Source organism: Solanum lycopersicum, chromosome 10, assembly GCF_036512215.1.
Source record: "Solanum lycopersicum chromosome 10, SLM_r2.1".
NCBI lineage: Eukaryota > Viridiplantae > Streptophyta > Magnoliopsida > Solanales > Solanaceae > Solanum > Solanum lycopersicum.
The window spans coordinates 57,911,553-57,933,157 of NC_090809.1; the positions used below are offsets into that span (position 1 = coordinate 57,911,553).

Genomic DNA, 21,605 nt, shown 5'->3' on the forward strand with positions numbered 1-21,605 from the left:
GCAATTAATATGTGAGAAAGTAATGTTTTGAAAATTGAGCAAGTTTTGAATATGATTTTTTTTTTTAAAATGTTTGTTTCTTTATAGGGATGATGCCACGATATTGATGACCGCGCTCCTCCACCATAGAAACAATTTTGATTTGAGGTCGGTCTAAAAAATAGTTTATGTTTTTGAAAAAAGATTTAAAAGATTTAGTTTACACGTAGGCACATAAACATTTACATATAAATGCACATAATTTCTTTTGAAATTCATGGGTAGGTGGTACTTCCGGGGACGCGTCGGGTTTAAAAATGGAAAAATTACATAAATTAGTACATTTTAATAAATAATTACTGATTTTAGCAATACTTTTTATTTATTACCATTTATAACGATGCTATGTCAAATCTACAATATGAATTAAAAGTGAATTATGTATGCAATATATATGAATTATAATTGTTTTTTAAAATATATTATGTTTGTTTGTTAAAAATTTGACATATTGTATTATAAGTGTATTAAAATGTGTGCTAAATGTATTATCCATTATTAAAATTTGTATTATATATGAATAATAAATTGTTATTTGTAATATGTATTAAACTTGTATTAAAAATGAATTAAAAGTGATCAAGTGAAAAAAAGATATTATTGCTATAAATGGTAAATATTTTTTTATTTTAGTATATTTATGTAAGTTTCCCTTTAAAAATTGGAACTAGACCTCGTAGTTCTTTTGACTTTCCCACTAACGATAGGTTAGGAGATAGTGCTTATAATTTATTTTTTGAAAATAAACAATGTCATAATCAATCCAAAGTTTTAAAGAAAGATTGAATAATGACTTTTTTTAAGAAAAATATGTTGCAAAATTTGATATGAAATATATTTAAAAGCCAAGTAATTTGTTAAATGCATGAAATGATTTTAATTTATTATCATTATTATTTTTTTTTAAAAAAATAACGTATTGTTTCATGAATGCGGAAATCTTCAAGAAGACAAATAAAATTACTAATTAAATATTATTAACTAATTTTAGGGGGAGGACACAAATATGCACAAACATTTTTTTTTTATGGATAAGTTAAAATTTATTTACAAGCCTATAGACATGATTTCTAGGTGTTCAAAAAAAGTAACACATATGCATAATTTTGTGAATGTAAATGATATGAACAAATTAATCTTTAGGCATGACAAGACAATGCTAAAAGTTATAACACCTAATCAGCCTACTAAATTATTATGATTTGATTTTAACATTCAAAAGTTAATGGAATTTAGTTATTATTTTTTTTAAGACTTATTAACAAAGCGTCAAGCAAATTGAAAAATGGTTAGATTATAACACCTACAAACGATAATTCTAGGTTGTTAAAGATAAACCTATAGGCATGATTTCTAACTTTTTTTTTAAAAGAAAGAAAGAAAAAATAATGAACAAGTAGGCATATAAATCCCCCTCCCCTAAACGATCCCCCAAATAAATTTATATATGAGTTTTAGAGTTACAAATGTTACAACATTCGAATAAATAAAATAAGAAGAAAAAAAAACAAATAAATCTTTCTTCACGGTTGATCTTCAACTTGAACTTCAAGTTTGAAACCTGTTAAAGCAGTCAAATAATGGTTGAGTAGATTAGGAATGGTAGCAATGAAAAGCAAGTTGATCCAACCTTTACTCGAACAAAAGCACAAAGCAAGATAGCGAAGAAGAGCACTTGAATGTTTATCGAAATCTTTATGTATTTAGAGTGGAAAGAGAGCAATGGGAGAATGAAGAATGATGAGAGAATTTGTGATTGAGAGTGAATGATTGTATGAATTCTGAGTTCCTTTTTTATAATGAATAAAAGGGGTCTTATTTATATAGCAAAGAGGGGTGCACTTAATAAGGGAAATAAATAAATTAAGGAATCAATTATTAAACCATTTTCCTTAATTTAGAGGGGAGCTAAAATCAGAAAATTATAAGAATATTTCATCACCAAAAATAAAATAAATACAAATAATCTATTACCGTGAATAAGGAAGAGACAAAATCAAATTTTATATTAAAAATCTGTTACCAAATATAAACATATAAGAGTAAAATATTTCCCTTAAATAAGAAGAGTCAAATATAATTTTACCAAAGATAAACAAGTAAGAAATTTTTTTCTTAGTTTTTCATCTTATCACATGAGCAAAGATTTATCCATCAAATTAAGCATGTTCTAACATGTAGGAAAAATCAATCATAATAAAATAACATACTTACGATTATTATCATTCATGAAATCAAATATACTCAAAAACTTTTTATAATGACATTGACCCATTATCAAATAATCTACCTTCATAAGCAAGCTAAATTCACCAATTAACATTTAAGGAGGGACAATATGCAAGTTTTCTCAACCAACTTAATTAATTTGAGCACTAGAAAATTAACACAAATACAAAAGTCAAATAATTATCAATCCAAAGAGATTAACTATACGGATCAATGCATATTTTAAACACCAAAGTTATAATAAGCATATTAGAATAAAAGGAAAATATGATGAAAACCCAAACGGAGAGAATTGGATAGACAAAGTAATAATGGATAAAAGAAATACCAAAGATGGATCTGAATAGATCCATCTGAATTTTGCCTTCGCCAGAGGACAATCCTGCTGTTGGTTGCTCGTTGTCGGCGCTTCTGGCGGTCGTTTTCTTCACTAAAGTTTGCTGCTGCTTTTGTTTCTTGCTGCTGGAGAAAAAGAGAAGAAGAGGGGATGGGGCGAGGGAGAAGAAGGCGCGACGGGAGAGGGGAGAAAGACGAAGGAGGGGAGAAAACAGGGGGGAGAGAGAGGGTGGCATGGCGCCTTGAAGCTCCTGGCTGGCGCGTGCCTCTCCAGGCGTTGCAGCTGCGCGGGCTGCCGGTGGTGTTGGCCGGAGTTGCTGCCGCTATTGCAGGCTGCCTGGCAGCTGTTGGTGGCTTGGGATTCTGCCGGTCTGCTGGTTTCTGTCCGGAGAACAGAAGAGGCAGAGGGAGGCTCTAGGGGAGAGGGAGGCAGAAGAAGAGGAGAAGAAACGAAAGGGGGAGAGAGAGGCGGGAGAGGGACAGCTGCTGCTGGTGCTTCTGTCCGGCAGCCTCCCTCGCTGGAAAAATGGAGGAGAGGGAGAGAGGCGGCTGGAGAGGGGGAGGTTAGGAAGAGAGTTGGAATTTTAGGTTTTGGGTCTTTTGGTGTTGTGAAAATAAGAGATTTAATCACAACCGTTGATCTAATTTGAAATGAAGGGCTAGGATTCGATTAATAAAATAGACGGATGAGATTAAAAGTTGAGATGTATTGAAATCAGATTTGGTTGGATGTGAAATGGTTAAAATTGCAATTAAAATGGCTAGAATTGAAATGAAAGAGAGGCTATGATTGTAATAAAACTCTAATTCAAGTGGCTAGAATTGAAATAAATTATGATAGACTAGGCTAGAATTTAAAGTTTAAGGAAGGGTTAGGAATTACTATTTAATTAAAACTACATATATTAAAATATTTTTTATATAATTGAAAATCATTTGAATTTTAAAACATTTGGAATTCATTAATAATTTTAAAATATTTTAATAATATTTACGATAACTTTATAAAGTAAAACATACTAAAACATATGATTTTCAAGCAAAGTCGGCTAAAAATTCTAAAATTTAAAATACGTACTTAATCGAATAGTATTCTTAAAATGGTCAAAGGTCGGTCAAAATTGGGTGTCAACAGCTGCCCCTTGGTTGATTGAGAATGAAGAATGAATTGTCAGGCAACCAACGTTGACTTAGTAGCCGATTTTGTCCGACCGACGACAGATGTTAGTGGGGTCAATTGAAATGATATAGAGTTGAAAAAAGGTACGACCGAGACTTTGGTTTTAAGTCGCCTACATATCTCTTGTTATACGAGAATCAGGTCGTGTGTAGTTCTAGATTCAAGAGCAAATGAAACTCTTAAAAGTTTAAAGAGCGCTAAGGTATTCAGAAGGCACGATATCGGCTTGAATGGATAAGATTAGAGCGGCGAGAAAAAAAAACGATTGAGAGGTTAAAAGAGCATGACAGAGAAGCAGGAAGAGCATGATAGAGTGAGGTTATCAATATTTGAGCAAGGGTTCGGAGTATGAAAAGCGAAGAATTGGTAGAGTCTTTGTTGTGATAGAGGATAACATGATAATTGTAATCAAGGGGCGATCGATTATATCTGCAAATTCTAGATAAAATGTTAGCTTATGAATAGATAAAGTATGACCAATAATGATAAAAATGAGTTCTAAATAAATGACAAGAGGTGATAAGGAGCGTATCTGCTTTGAGACGTAGTGCAAGCCTTGACGGCCTTTAACTTCTTTAAGGATTGAAACCCATCTTTGAAGAATAACATCAAACTCCAAAATATTTGATAGTATAAACATATAATAATATAAGCAAAATGTCTGGTTGCAAGGAGAGTCTAAACGTCTTTTAAATGCGGACGAGCCTAAACATCATATTTTAAGGTGGAAAAGCCTAAACATCCTACTGTAAGGCGGAAGAGCCTAAATGTCGTATTGTAAGGCAGACGAGCCTAAACATCGTATTGTAAGGCAGATGAGCCTAAATATCCTATTGTAAGGCGGAAGAGCCTAAACATCCTATTGTAAGGCGGAAGAACCTGAATGTCGTATTGTATGGCAGACGAGCCTAAATATCCCATTGTAAGGCGGAAGAGCCTAAACATCCTATTGTAAGGCGGAAGAACCTGAATGTCGTATTGTAAGGCAGACGAGCCTAAACATCGTATTGTAAGGCAGATGATCCTAAATATCCTATTGTAAGGCGGAAGAGCCTAAATGTCGCATTGTAAGGCAGACGAGCCTAAATGTCGTATTGTAAGGCAGACGAGCCTAAACATCGTATTGTAAGACAGACGAGCCTAAATACCCTATTGTAAGGCGGAAGAGCCTAAACATCCTATTGTAAGGCGGAAGAACCTGAATGTCGTATTGTATGGCAGACGAGCCTAAATATCCCATTGTAAGGCGGAAGAGCCTAAACATCCTATTGTAAGGCGGAAGAACCTGAATGTCGTATTGTAAGGCAGACGAGCCTAAACATCGTATTGTAAGGCAGATGATCCTAAATATCCTATTGTAAGGCGGAAGAGCCTAAATGTCGCATTGTAAGGCAGACGAGCCTAAATGTCGTATTGTAAGGCAGACGAGCCTAAATATCATATTATAATAAGGCGGGAGAGCTAAAATATATATTCAGTCAATCGTAGAAGAAAGTTGATAACAGCCACTTCAAAAATAATCTGAGGATAGTATGACTTACATAGTAGCTCCTATATAAGACAGTACGCTCATATATAATTTATTCCTGCATCCAGAGAAAAATCATAAATTCAAAAGGCGAGAGAGGGTCATACCTGTGCTTGTTTTGCCTTTAGAGTTGCATTCCGTTGTGATGAAATTTTTGAGAATTTCTCAAAAATTTCTGTCCCAGTTTAGAGTATAAGATATATACTCGCTTTTTTCAAACATCTTTATGAAAATTTTTGAGGTTTCCTCAAAAATTCTGCCCCAGTTTATTAGTAAGGAATTTTGATCCTGCTTCACTCAAAGAAAAAAATTGTAAGTTCCAAGGAAAGTGATTGTCTTGTATTTGGACAATAAGGCTCGACTTCGAATTCAAGTGTTAATTATGTTCATGGATTGTCAATTAGTCTAGATTTAAATTTGTAAAGAAGTGTTTTTAATGACCATGGGAAAGAAAAAAAATTTATTTGATAGAGACCGGACCCATCAAGGGTTGCCTACGTATCCAAAAAGGAAATCAGGTCAAACGTAGTTCAGAATTACAAGGAAAAATGAAAGAATTGGGGAAGGCTTTGGGCATAAGGTCTGAGAACAATAAAACCAACTTTATTCATAAGAGTCTTGTCCATATCAATTTCTCTGATGTGATTTACGCTTTCTTGTCAAGTGCCTAACGTACATCTTTGTAGGATCTCCTAGAACGATGAATGTATTCGCCATAGAAGGATTGCAATTGTTGTTTTGTCGTCCTTGTTGCACTATAATTTTTCCTTTTTCAATCATATTTTGAATCTTATTTCTCAATGCTGCACATTCTTCGGCGTCATGCCCTTGAATTTCTGAATGATAGACACAATTTTTGGATAGATCAAAGTTTGAAGTAGAGTGCTTGGGAATCCATCAATTTATTGGTCTTAGAAGTCCTATAGCCCATAATCTCTGGAAAATGTCGGTCAAATTTTCCCTTAAGGGAGTGAAGACACGAGGTTTCCTCACCTTATGTTGAGATACCTGAGGGTTGGAAGGCTTAAGAATAGTATGAATTTGCTCAATATTCTGATTTCTTTGTTTCGGAGGTATATAGGTAGATGCATCTTCGTTCCTTTCATCTAATGAGTCTTTCAGGACTTGAAAAGATTTTTGTGTATCACCAATTCTTCCAGACTGAATGCCATATTCTAACTTTTTTCCAATTTGAATTAGACTGTCGAAACTTTGAATACCAGCAAAGAATAGGGTTTTGTAGTATATACCCTCAAGTGATCTGATGAGAGTTTGGACCAACTCCTCTTCATGCGGTAAGTGACGTATCTTGGAGGCTTCCATTCTCCATCGTATGACATATTCCTCAAAAGATTCATGACTTAATTTCTTCAATTTGATCAAATTTAACATTGTAGGGTCAACCTTTTTATTAAACTTGTATTGTTCCACAAAGTCTCGAGCCATGTCTTCCCATGCGGTCCATTTGTCAAAGTCTTGTTTGACGTACCAAGTGAAGGCTATTCCTGATAAGCTTTGAATAAATAACCTCATTAGGAGAGGTTCATTGTTTTCTAAGCCAACTAGCCTGCTGCAAAAATCTTTGAGATGTGCCATTGGATACCCATGTCCGTCGAACATGTTGAATTTTGGAATTTTAAATCCCGACGGTAATTCCACTCCTTGGTGTAGACATAAGTTTTTATTCTTCAGGTCATGAGCAGGTATTGAGTGTAGTCCTCCATTTACCTTTTTCTCCAATTCATGCATTTTCCGCTGCAGTTCATCTAGCTTAGACTTCTCTATTTTGTCATCTATTCCCTCATATTGTGAAGCATCAAAGTTGAAGCGTGTTGGAGACCTTTGTTGAGAAAGGGTGTGAGTAGGAATAGAATGAGGAGAGATAGTCCAAAAGGTACTTTGTTGTGGACGAGAAGAGGGGTGATTTTTTCGAAGGTTGAACATATTTGTCATATTGCAGGTTCTTAGTCGAGCCAAAATCCAAATACTAGACAACCTTTAGTCAAAGAAATAAATCAACACAAAACTGAGTTATTATATAGTGAGCCAAAATTATAATTTCAGATGAATGACACAATAAGCTCAAAGTGGACAATTATAATAGTTAATAGAATAAGGTCACATAATTGATTCAAGTTATACTTTGCCAATTTGAAGTTTAGAGTCAAAGAAAGATTTTAACTCCATTTTGACATAATGACTTGATTTAAAAATATGATGATCAAATTGACACATAAATATGCAATTTGTCTAAAGGGTGTTGGGGCCCTTTAGACAATAGGGGTGGCTACTAATTATATGGATTGACACCAAGGGTCAAACCACCTAGGGTTTATGCAGCATGTATGACCTAACAAGGACTTCTAAGAGTTGTCTTGACACGGACTTGAAAGGGATTCTATGTGAGACGCTCGTGGTTTCGCGGTAGTAAAACTATCCGTTACGTCCACGCATATGCCGACTCTCTATAATGGGTATTTGAATAGAATTGGAGTAGTTGTGAGAGGTGCAAAGGAACAACATCACGAAAAATAGAAAAAAGGAGAGGGTCCCAATTGAGGAAATATGAGCGGAATGCCAGTTATCAAAGCAATAAACACTTAGCATTTAAATTGGAAAGTTGTAACATATAAGCATTTTATAAAACAATAAATAAATAAGCATAATTAAATAAAAGGAATTTAAACATATAAAGGTGTAAAAATAAAAATCACGCAAATAAGGAAAGAGAGTATGAGATTAAATGTAGTAAACAAATAAGGAAAACGGGGGAATGTGAAACATGGTAATAGACAAATAAGAATGGGGAAAAGGGGTGGAACATGAAAAGAACATATTAAACAAGACAATAAAATGATAACTAAATATGATGAAAGCCTAGCGAATAATGAAATAAATAATATAAAGTAAACCCCACATAAATAAGCATGAAACATGTAATGGTAAGAACCTAATATCCCCAGCGGAGTCGCCATTCTGTCGCGCCCCATTTTCGCAGAAAACGGGTTTTGTGCACGACCTAACAACTCTTTTGGGATTTTCAAGTTTGAGGAGTCGCCACCTAACGAATTATGGCGCGTTAGGGCACCTATCTAACTTAAGTCTAACTAAGGTCAACGAGCCAGAGATTAGGGTAAGGGTTCAAATTACCTCGAGGGGAAGGTGTTAGGCATCCCTCGAGGTTCACAAGTGTGGGTCCCGGCCGTATCTCATGTAATCTATGTGGGGTTACAATTAGCAATCAAGGTCACTTCATTTATTAATTTATTTAATCTTGCTAAGTGATATAAAACAATTAATACTATTTTATTTATTTTTCATCAATTTGAGCATGCAAGGCTAGGTGATAACAATAAATAAATAATCAAGTTTTATTTTTATTTAAGCATATGAGACTATGTTATAAACAAAGTTTGTAATATTAAGCAATTAATATGTGAGAAAGTAATGTTTTGAAAATTGAGCAAGTTTTGAATATGATTTTTTTTAAAAATGTTTGTTTCTTTATAGGGATGATGCCATGATATTGTTGATCGCACTCCTCCACCATAGAAACAATTTTGATTTGAGGTCGGTCTAAAAAATAGTTTATGTTTTTGAAAAATGATTTAAAAGATTTAGTTTACACGTAGGCACATAAACATTTACATATAAATGCACATAATTTCTTTTGAAATTCATGGGTAGGTGGTACTTCCGGGGACGCGTCAGGTTTAAAAATTGGAACTAGACCTCGAAGTTCTTTTGACTTTCCCACTAACGATAGGTTAGGAGATAGTGCTTATAATTTATTTTTTGAAAATAAACAATGTCATAATCAGTCCAAAGTTTTAAAGAAAGATTGAATAATGACTTTTTTTAAGAAAAATATGTTGCAAAGTTTTGATATGAAATATATTTAAAAGCCAAGTAATTTGTTAAATGCATGAAATGATTTTAATTTATTATCATTATTATTATTTTTTTAAAAATAACGTATTGTTTCATGAATGCGGAAATCTTCAAGAAGACAAATAAGATTACTAATTAAATAATATTAACTAATTTTAGGGGGCGGACACAAATATGCACAAACAAATTTTTTTTTTAATGGATAAGTTAAAAATTATTTACAAGCCTATAGACATGATTTCTAGGTGTTCAAAAAAAGTAACACATATGCATAATTTTGTGAATCTAAATGAGATGAACAAATTAATCTTTAGGCATGACAAGACAATGCAAAAAGTTATAACACCTAATCAGCCTACTAAATTATTATGATTTGATTTTAACATTCAAAAGTTAATGGAATCTAGTTATTATTTTTTTTAAGACTTATTAACAAAGCGTCAAGCAAATTGAAAAATGGTTAGATTATAACACCTAAAAACGATAATTCTAGGTTGTTAAAGATAAACCTATAGGCATGATTTCTAACTTTTTTTAAAAAAAGAAAGAAAAAAAATAATGAACAAGTAGGCATATAAATCCCCCTCCCCTAGACGATCCCCCAAATAAATTTATTTATGAGTTTTAGAGTTACAAATGTTACAACATTTGAATAAATAAAATAAGAAGAAAATAAATAAATAAATCTTTCTTCACGGTTGATCTTCAACTTGAACTTCAAGTTTGAAACCTGTTAAAGCAGTCAAATAATGGTTGAGTAGATTAGGAATGGTAGCAATGAAAAGCAAGTTGATCCAACCTTTACTCGAACAAAAGCACAAAGCAAGATAGCGAAGAAGAGCACTTGAATGTTTATCGAAATCTTAATGTATTTAGAGTGGAAAGAGAGCAATGGGAGAATGAAGAATGATGAGAGAATTTGTGATTGAGAGTGAATGATTGTATGAATTCTGAGTTCCTTTTTTATAATGAATAAAAGGGGTCTTATTTATATAGCAAAGTGGGGTGCACTTAATAAAGGAAATAAATAAATTAAGGAATCAATTATTAAACCATTTTCCTTAATTTAGAGGGGAGCTAAAATCAGAAAATTATAAGAATATTTCATCACCAAAAATAAAATAAATACAAATAATCTTTTACCTTGAATAAGGAAGAGACAAAATCAAATTTTATATTAAAAATCTGTTACCAAATATAAACATATAAGAGTAAAATATTTCCCTTAAATAAGAAGAGTCAAATATAATTTTACCAAAGATAAACAAGTAAGAAATTTTTTTCTTAGTTTTCCATCTTATCACATGAGCAAAGATTTATCCATCAAATTAAGCATGTTCTAACATGTAGGAAAAATCAATCATAATAAAATAACATACTTACGATTATTATCATTCATGAAATCAAATATACTCAAATTTTTTTTATAATGACATTGACCCATTATCAAATAATCTAACTTCATAAGCAAGCTAAATTCACCAATTAACATTTAAGGAGGGACAATATGCAAGTTTTCTCAACCAACTTAATGAATTTGAGCACTAGAAAATTAACACAAATACAAAAGTCAAATAATTATCAATCCCAAGAGATTAACTATACGGATCAATGCATATTTTAAACACCAAAGTTATAATAAGCATATTAGAATAAAAGGAAAATATGATGAAAACCCAAACGGAGAGAATTGGATAGACAAAGTAATAATGGATAAAAGAAATACCAAAGATGGATCTTAATAGATCCATCCGAATTTTGCCTTCGCCGGAGGTCAATCCTGCTGTTGGTTGCTCGTTGTCGGCGTTGCTGGCGGTCGTTTTCTTCACTAAAGTTTGCTGCTGCTTTTGTTTCTTGCTGCTGGAGAAAAAGAGAAGAAGAGGGGATGGGGCGAGGGAGAAGAAGGCGCGACGGGAGAGGGGAGAAAGACGAAGGAGGGGAGGAAACAGGGGAGAGAGAGAGGGTGGCGTGGCGTCTGGAAGCTGCTAGCTGGCGCGCGCCTCTCCAGGCGCTGCAGCTGCGCGGGCTGCCGGTGGTGTTGGCCGGAGTTGCTATCGCTATTGCAGGCTGCCTGGCAGCTGCTAGTGGCCTGGGATTCTGTCGGTCTGCTGGTTGCTGTCCGGAGAACAGAAGAGGCAGAGGGAGGCAGAGAGAGGGATAAAGAAGAAGAGGAGAAGAAACGAAAGGGGGAGAGAGAGGCGGGGGAAAGATGTCGATACAAAGTAGGATCAACAATTGGATCGGGCGAAATTGTCTGATAGACCATTTTGCTTGTATGAGTTTGTATTCTAGACCTTCTAACTTAGCATTTTGTCAACCGAACGTTTAACTCAATAAAACTCAATACCTAAACCCCTTCGGCTTTGTGTGAACTTCAAACGCCCAATAAAAATGACATGTCATTATCCAAATTAGATTTTATATAGCACGTCATTTATTATTTATTTTCTTAAAAAAATTATTGTTTCTTCATTTTCACACCATTATTCCCTTCATTCTTACTTGAACAACTTCTAAAACCGTTTCCTCCATTGATGTCAATGAATCACCATTAAAATAGCTTAACGTATCTTAATATTTGCATACAATTTTACACAATACACTTCATCTAATTTCATAAAGATATTAAAAAATTACTTTTCACTATTCAAAACTATCAGATGTTGTCTACAAAAATGACAAAATGAAAAATAAAGAATAACTTTGACAACAAAAGAGGTCAATACTCATTAGAAGTATTTCTTTCGAAAACTAGGTTTATCATATATTTTTTTTATTTTTTTCGCACAATTTCGTTTTTAATTTGTGGGGAACACAAAACGAAAAAAAGAATAGAAAAAAAAATTTGGAAAGGAGCAAGGAAGGGGAGAAAGAGTGAAATGAAGGTCTTGGTGGGGAAGAATGGGAAAAATGATGGTTGAAGATGGGAAAAAGGGGGATGGGTGGGGGAAATTATAAAGAGAGAAGTGAAACATTTGTTTTTAATTTTTTTCTTGTTTTTATTTTAATTTTCTTTTTCTTTTAATTATTTGAAATCAAAATTTTTAGGTTCACGCTCTTTTTTGCGCGTGGAATCACGTATTTGTCCAACTCATTAATTAAGTTGACACGTAGACCTGATCAATGGTCAAAGAAATTTAAAATGTTAAGTTTTATTGAGTTGGAGGGTTCAGTTGACAAGTTCAAAGTAAGGTCTAAAATACAAACGCATACAGGTACGACGGTCCATCAGACCATTTTACCTTCTTGAGAAGCCTAGTTTGACAATTTGGTCTAAAGGAGAAGACACATGAGATAGGCCTAGAATATCAAACTCCTTTAACAAGTCGAGGGCGACTTTCCTATGACCAAGCATCTGTTTTATTTTAAAAAAATACTAATTTGTTTAAAAAAGGTAAAAAATAATTAGGTTTCGAAAAATCAATTAATTTTATTATTTAAGAAAAATCGACTTTTCAAATTTTGGAGTCGCCACTTGATTTTTGATAAAATCAAGAAAAAATTCAAAAGATCTAAAAATAGATTAAAAATCAATTGAAAAGGTTCGAAGTTCAAATGTACATCCCGAGAAGGTGTTAGGCCCTCGTGATGCCCGCTAACTTGCGGTTGACCGGCGATTTGACCAAATGACTTTGTAAAATAAAATTTTTTAACCAAGTAATGAGAAAATTTGTTTTAACATATTTTATTCCATTTTTATTTTATTTCTAAAGGGAAATAATTAGAGGGAATTAACTTTAAAAACTAAATGGTGACCAAACTTAACAAAATAAGTAAATAAAATAGTACAATTTAAAATAATGAAAAATGGATGCCCTTTAGGAGATTATTAAAATTCTACCAAAATATTAATTAAATCAAACAAATAATAAATAAAGAGGGAAAAATATTTGAACTTGGGCTTGATTGCCCAAATTCATTCCGTTGGGCCTTGGCCCACCTGTCCTAAACTAAATCACTTAAATTTGGGCCCCTTTTTAACAATTTAAAAATGTGTAAATTAGGCATATAACATTTTTTTATAGTAATATTCTCGAGTTACAACATTAGAGTTTGAATTTCATTGTATAACATTTGATATCTCAAGCTATAGCATTTAAAAAAAATATATAATGTTAATTGTAAATTATTAAAAAGAGTTGTTAAAATAAAAAATAAATTAAAAAAATGGACAAATTAATAATGGAAAATGGGATCTTTTATTAAATAAATTAAATATAATATTAATTATTGTTAATAAATTAGCACGTTTTAAGGGATTTTAATTTTTTTTAGATTAGTTAGTTGCCTTAATTCTCTCAAATTAGTTTAAATGATATTAATTTTTGATTTAATTCCTTAAAAAACTCTACCAGATTGGCATGAACGTACATGTCATTTTGTTTTCCAAAATTTCACAATTTTTTTTGAGATATGCAGATTTTATTTTCATTTTTTATTAGTAGTTGAATAAATTTTGGCATTGGAAACAATTTGATTTAATTTGATGGAGAACATTGTGTCGATATTAATTAAACATTGTGGAAAGTGGAATTCATCAAATTGATTTTAATTATGATTTGTTTGTTTTAATTATGAATTGTTGATTTAAATTATATTTGTTGTTTTGTACATGCATAAAGTGTCCGATTTTTTACTATTATTGTTAGATCTAAAATATAGTTTGTATGTTCTTTTTTTTTTGGAAAACAATCAGGTTACGTATAGCATATTTTGAAAAATGATAAGTAAATATAAATGTGTTTGAGTTGTAATTAGATTGAAGATTCGCGTGTTAATTGATTAGTGAAGAAATTAGAAAAACGTACAGTGTGTTTATTAACTAGACAAATAAGAATTAGATATAATTCTTTGTACAGGTGAAGTATTACAAATATATTAATAATGTCTGAGAATTATATAAAATTTGTATTTAATGGTAAAACCTGCTTAGATAATATTTAAAAAGTAAGAAGATATAATTATGTGTACTGATGAAGTATGAAAATTGTATTAATTGTGTATGAAATTTATAAGAAAATTGTATCAATTGTGTATGAAAGTCTATACTTGTTGAACTTACAATACATGTTTCTGTTGAAATTATAATATAGATTTTGTATTAATTTTGTATAGAAACTATATTCTTTTTGTTTAATTGAAATAGTGTATATGTCAGTGAATGATATATTAAATGTGTATGAAGTTTTTATTAATTATATGATAGGATCAGATACAAAATTTGAAATTGGTCCACATTTCAGACCAGTTACAACAACAAATTCTTTTAACCCAAGATGTAACTTTGTACCATTTACATTCATAACAAACATGCCATCCTTGTCATTTTCAGTTTCAAGAAGAAATATATGTCGTAACATCTGACATCAGATTTTTATGTTATGCAAATCATAAAAAAATTCAAACGGTGTTTCTTGTAAGAATTGTTGAAACTTGTCTTGACCTAGGAAGGTCAACAGATCCGCAAACACATTAATGTTAATACATGAAGACAAATGTGTTTGTATCTTCTTTTCCTATAAAATTGGTAAAATTAAATTAATATGTTTATCATACTATATAATGTCAAATAAAATCATATATACACTACTATGTTAAATGGACAGTCAATTCAATTCATACACAACATACAAAAATTGTACATCAGTTCATACACAATGCATACAATATTAGTACATATTTAATTTTTTTTTTAAAAATAATTTATGACTTTTAAACTATAAACTACTACCACTACATTAATTCATACATCAAAATCAGAACATAAAATACATAGCTTTAATACTTATAATAATAGTAAAAAATATACGACATACAACACTAATACATTATTCATACACTGATATTGTAATAGACAATATAGCATTTCATACACATAGCATACAAAGTTAATACATTAATGCATACATTCCTATAGTGAAATATAATAATTAATTTATACACAAAATCATACAACATCAATACATTATTTTTTATCAAAAATCATATTTTGTTGTAATTCAACTATATATTCACAAGTCATACTACATTAAATCATACAATATTCATATATAATTATAATACACAATACTAAAAACTCAACTCATATATAAATCATATAAATTTCATGTACTATGCTATTGACAAATAAAATCAAAATTAAACAGACTTAAACAGTACATTTTAATTGAAATTTGAAAAAATCTTTTTCTGACCTTAACAACTTGTTTTGGTTTATATGTGGTCTATCTCTGATCTACCAATTTCAATGCCTTTTGCTTTTTGTGATTTTGTATTTATTAATTTGTCAGCAAAATCAAACTCGAATTCAGATGATGCTTGAATTTCTTTTTCTTTCCTCTTATTCCCTCTTTCTTTGCCTCTTTTGTTTTTATTTTTTTCCATCTTTATTAATTCGTAAGCAAAATCAAACTCGGACTCAGATGATGTTTGAATTTATTTTCCTTTCCTCTTCTTCCCTCTTTCCTTTGCCTATTTGTTTTTGTTTTTTTTCCATCTTCGATTTCACTGACCTAAACTTCTCTTTTCCAGTTGATTTTTGTGTTTGAGTTTGTGACAAAATGTTGAATGAAGGAGCATGAAAGTCCTCAAACCTTGATTCATCGACCAATCTTCTACTTTTACATGGAGTTTCACTACATTTCTTCGCCATTCTATAGGAACATAGTATGGATGTTTGATTTTGGGGATGAACTGATATGTGAGGGATATGGGAAGATTTGGGGAACAACAAGGGGATTTGGGAAAGATGATGTTTTAGGCGTGTGAGGGAAGATTGAGTGTATTGGGGAAAATTTGTAGTGTATTGATTTAAATGGGAGTGGGTAGTTATAGGGTAATTGTAAAATAGGGTGTAAATTAAAATCAAATCCCTATTATTTAGTTTTTGTCTTTAAAAAGGTAACTATATAATATGAAATTTAATTAATAATAGTTTGTTATTTATTTTAAAAGTTAAAACTGTAAAAGGTAACTGTATAACTAATCAGTAAAATTTTAAAGTGTTTAGTTTAAAATAGGTAACTGAAAAAATAAAAGTAATTATTTAAACAAATTAATTATTATTTCAAGAATTATTTATAATTTTTTTAATCAATATATTTTTATTGATATGCTATAATTCGATAATAATTTGCTATAGGTAGTTTATTTTTAAAAAGTAAGTTTATAACTTGATACATATCATCTTAAATGTGTGGAGTGTTATTTTTATTTTAAAAATCCTGCAAAAAGAACATTGGCCTTTTGGCCTATATTAAAAAAACCCGCTGAAGGGCCCTTGGCCCAATTTCCTGGAAAAACAATAGGATATACGAATTGATGTATACTGTACTTATCCAGTCCATTTTGGAAAAGCAATAGGATATACGTATATTTGTTTGAATACGAGTTTCTCGCTATTCACCCTGTATTTCCCATATTATTTCTGCGTATTTGTACCTGTATCATTTTTTAACCTGTTTAACAAATGTATATCGCTGCCCAAAAATGTATACCACTATATACGGGTCGTACCCTACGCACGTATTCATTATCCTAATCCCGTATTTTAATTAAAATTGGCGTCCCTGTAGTTAAACTGCAATTCATATTTTTTACCCATATTTAAAGTATTACGCGCCTGTATACTCGTGTATACAGGTTGTATATCAGCCTATTTTTCAACTTTCGAAAGTTGAAAGTCCCTTTCCAGCAGCTTATTTTCACCGCCATCAACCTAGATTTCGGATTAGGCATCCTGTGCACATTTTGACCTTTATATCATGGTATAAAATATGTATACAATATGTATACTGCTGCTCAAATCTGCAGACTTGATTTTCCAGCACTGAAGCTGCTGGTCTTCCTACCTGTAAATTAATTTCCAGCAGCTCATTTATTTTTGTGTTTAACCTGTACGCCAGTTTTGAGGGGGTCTACGACTCGAAGAATATGTTTTGAGCTTTTACGGCTCAACAAGAGAATGCAACGAGTTGGAATGGAGTCCATAAGGACTTGAGAGGAGTTTCACATTTAATAAAATAGAAGTAAATTAGCATATGAACAATGATGTAAACCAGATGTATTTCGAATGGAACGCAAATAAAAGAAACACATATAACTTTAGAAAAGGCCGAATGAAACCCAAACTAAAAATTAATCAATGCTAGCAAACAAACTAAGCCTAAACAGTAGCAACTCATGTTTGTCATTAAGAAAATTTATCACTAAAGCAGGCAGTAAACGAACATGGATCATTAAATTCAGGCATACAAAGTCCATTAGTTAGTTGAATATCTACCAACACAAACGATAAAATGCATACCCAAGGACCTCACTGGGAATAGCACTACGAACTAGAGGGATAAAAGGTCCATTTTAAAGTGAGATAGGCAATGCAAGAAGAATTTAATGTGTGATGGCTGAGATAGGCTGAAGCTGTTGACAAGCTTCATCCTTAAATTGGCATGCACGAATCCAGGCAAACGACAAAACATACTATCGTGCCCCATTTTCGCAGAAAACGGGTTTTGTGCACGACCTAACAACTCTTTTGGGATTTTCGAGTTTGAGGAGTCGCCACCTAACGAATTAAGGCGCGTTACGGAACCTATCTAACTTAAGTCTAACTAAGGTCAACGAGCCAGAGATTAGGGTAAGGGTTCAAATTACCTCGAGGGGAAGGTGTTAGGCATCCCTCGAGGTCCACAAGTGTGGGTCCCGACCGTATCTCATGCAATCTATGTGGGGTTACAATTAGCAATCAAGGTCACTTCATTTATTAATTTATTTAATCTTTCTAAGTGATATAAAACAATTAATACTATTTTATTTATTTTTCATCAATTTGAGCATGCAAGGCTAGGTGATAGCAATAAATAAATAATCAAGTTTTATTTTTATTTAAGCATATGAGACTATGTTATAAACAAAGTTTGTAATATTAAGCAATTAATATGTGAGAAAGTAATGTTTTGAAAATTGAGCAAGTTTTGAATATGATTTTTTTTTTAAAAATGTTTGTTTCTTTATAGGGATGATGCCACGATATTGATGACCGCGCTCCTCCACCATAGAAACAATTTTGATTTGAGGTCGGTCTAAAAAATAGTTTATGTTTTTGAAAAAAGATTTAAAAGATTTAGTTTACACGTAGGCACATAAACATTTACATATAAATGCACATAATTTCTTTTGAAATTCATGGGTAGGTGGTACTTCCGGGGACGCGTCGGGTTTAAAAATGGAAAAATTACATAAATTAGTACATTTTAATAAATAATTACTGATTTTAGCAATACTTTTTATTTATTACCATTTATAACGATGCTATGTCAAATCTACAATATGAATTAAAAGTGAATTATGTATGCAATATATATGAATTATAATTGTTTTTTAAAATATATTATGTTTGTTTGTTAAAAATTTGACATATTGTATTATAAGTGTATTAAAATGTGTGCTAAATGTATTATCCATTATTAAAATTTGTATTATATATGAATAATAAATTGTTATTTGTAATATGTATTAAACTTGTATTAAAAATGAATTAAAAGTGATCAAGTGAAAAAAAGATATTATTGCTATAAATGGTAAATATTTTTTTATTTTAGTATATTTATGTAAGTTTCCCTTTAAAAATTGGAACTAGACCTCGTAGTTCTTTTGACTTTCCCACTAACGATAGGTTAGGAGATAGTGCTTATAATTTATTTTTTGAAAATAAACAATGTCATAATCAATCCAAAGTTTTAAAGAAAGATTGAATAATGACTTTTTTTAAGAAAAATATGTTGCAAAATTTGATATGAAATATATTTAAAAGCCAAGTAATTTGTTAAATGCATGAAATGATTTTAATTTATTATCATTATTATTTTTTTTTAAAAAAATAACGTATTGTTTCATGAATGCGGAAATCTTCAAGAAGACAAATAAAATTACTAATTAAATATTATTAACTAATTTTAGGGGGAGGACACAAATATGCACAAACATTTTTTTTTTATGGATAAGTTAAAATTTATTTACAAGCCTATAGACATGATTTCTAGGTGTTCAAAAAAAGTAACACATATGCATAATTTTGTGAATGTAAATGATATGAACAAATTAATCTTTAGGCATGACAAGACAATGCTAAAAGTTATAACACCTAATCAGCCTACTAAATTATTATGATTTGATTTTAACATTCAAAAGTTAATGGAATTTAGTTATTATTTTTTTTAAGACTTATTAACAAAGCGTCAAGCAAATTGAAAAATGGTTAGATTATAACACCTACAAACGATAATTCTAGGTTGTTAAAGATAAACCTATAGGCATGATTTCTAACTTTTTTTTTAAAAGAAAGAAAGAAAAAATAATGAACAAGTAGGCATATAAATCCCCCTCCCCTAAACGATCCCCCAAATAAATTTATATATGAGTTTTAGAGTTACAAATGTTACAACATTCGAATAAATAAAATAAGAAGAAAAAAAAACAAATAAATCTTTCTTCACGGTTGATCTTCAACTTGAACTTCAAGTTTGAAACCTGTTAAAGCAGTCAAATAATGGTTGAGTAGATTAGGAATGGTAGCAATGAAAAGCAAGTTGATCCAACCTTTACTCGAACAAAAGCACAAAGCAAGATAGCGAAGAAGAGCACTTGAATGTTTATCGAAATCTTTATGTATTTAGAGTGGAAAGAGAGCAATGGGAGAATGAAGAATGATGAGAGAATTTGTGATTGAGAGTGAATGATTGTATGAATTCTGAGTTCCTTTTTTATAATGAATAAAAGGGGTCTTATTTATATAGCAAAGAGGGGTGCACTTAATAAGGGAAATAAATAAATTAAGGAATCAATTATTAAACCATTTTCCTTAATTTAGAGGGGAGCTAAAATCAGAAAATTATAAGAATATTTCATCACCAAAAATAAAATAAATACAAATAATCTATTACCGTGAATAAGGAAGAGACAAAATCAAATTTTATATTAAAAATCTGTTACCAAATATAAACATATAAGAGTAAAATATTTCCCTTAAATAAGAAGAGTCAAATATAATTTTACCAAAGATAAACAAGTAAGAAATTTTTTTCTTAGTTTTTCATCTTATCACATGAGCAAAGATTTATCCATCAAATTAAGCATGTTCTAACATGTAGGAAAAATCAATCATAATAAAATAACATACTTACGATTATTATCATTCATGAAATCAAATATACTCAAAAACTTTTTATAATGACATTGACCCATTATCAAATAATCTACCTTCATAAGCAAGCTAAATTCACCAATTAACATTTAAGGAGGGACAATATGCAAGTTTTCTCAACCAACTTAATTAATTTGAGCACTAGAAAATTAACACAAATACAAAAGTCAAATAATTATCAATCCAAAGAGATTAACTATACGGATCAATGCATATTTTAAACACCAAAGTTATAATAAGCATATTAGAATAAAAGGAAAATATGATGAAAACCCAAACGGAGAGAATTGGATAGACAAAGTAATAATGGATAAAAGAAATACCAAAGATGGATCTGAATAGATCCATCTGAATTTTGCCTTCGCCAGAGGACAATCCTGCTGTTGGTTGCTCGTTGTCGGCGCTTCTGGCGGTCGTTTTCTTCACTAAAGTTTGCTGCTGCTTTTGTTTCTTGCTGCTGGAGAAAAAGAGAAGAAGAGGGGATGGGGCGAGGGAGAAGAAGGCGCGACGGGAGAGGGGAGAAAGACGAAGGAGGGGAGAAAACAGGGGAGAGAGAGAGGGTGGCATGGCGCCTTGAAGCTCCTGGCTGGCGCGTGCCTCTCCAGGCGTTGCAGCTGCGCGGGCTGCCGGTGGTGTTGGCCGGAGTTGCTGCCGCTATTGCAGGCTGCCTGGCAGCTGTTGGTGGCTTGGGATTCTGCCGGTCTGCTGGTTTCTGTCCGGAGAACAGAAGAGGCAGAGGGAGGCTCTAGGGGAGAGGGAGGCAGAAGAAGAGGAGAAGAAACGAAAGGGGGAGAGAGAGGCGGGAGAGGGACAGCTGCTGCTGGTGCTTCTGTCCGGCAGCCTCCCTCGCTGGAAAAATGGAGGAGAGGGAGAGAGGCGGCTGGAGAGGGGGAGGTTAGGAAGAGAGTTGGAATTTTAGGTTTTGGGTCTTTTGGTGTTGTGAAAATAAGAGATTTAATCACAACCGTTGATCTAATTTGAAATGAAGGGCTAGGATTCGATTAATAAAATAGACGGATGAGATTAAAAGTTGAGATGTATTGAAATCAGATTTGGTTGGATGTGAAATGGTTAAAATTGCAATTAAAATGGCTAGAATTGAAATGAAAGAGAGGCTATGATTGTAATAAAACTCTAATTCAAGTGGCTAGAATTGAAATAAATTATGATAGACTAGGCTAGAATTTAAAGTTTAAGGAAGG

At 31.8% G+C, this 21,605-nt stretch overlaps 2 long non-coding RNA genes across 2 annotated transcripts; both read right to left on the reverse strand.

The window, feature by feature from the left end:
* Positions 1–1,380: 1,380 nt before the first annotated feature.
* On the reverse strand, positions 1,381–3,193 carry LOC138339020 (uncharacterized). The gene is made up of 2 exons (XR_011211993.1): positions 2,597–3,193; positions 1,381–1,600 (listed from the first exon to the last, which is right to left on the reverse strand). It is a non-coding gene; the product is annotated as an uncharacterized lncRNA (long non-coding RNA).
* Positions 3,194–19,510: 16,317 nt separating this feature from the next.
* Positions 19,511–21,354, reverse strand: LOC138339015 (uncharacterized). The gene is made up of 2 exons (XR_011211985.1): positions 20,727–21,354; positions 19,511–19,730 (listed from the first exon to the last, which is right to left on the reverse strand). It is a non-coding gene; the product is annotated as an uncharacterized lncRNA (long non-coding RNA).
* Positions 21,355–21,605: the final 251 nt, after the last annotated feature.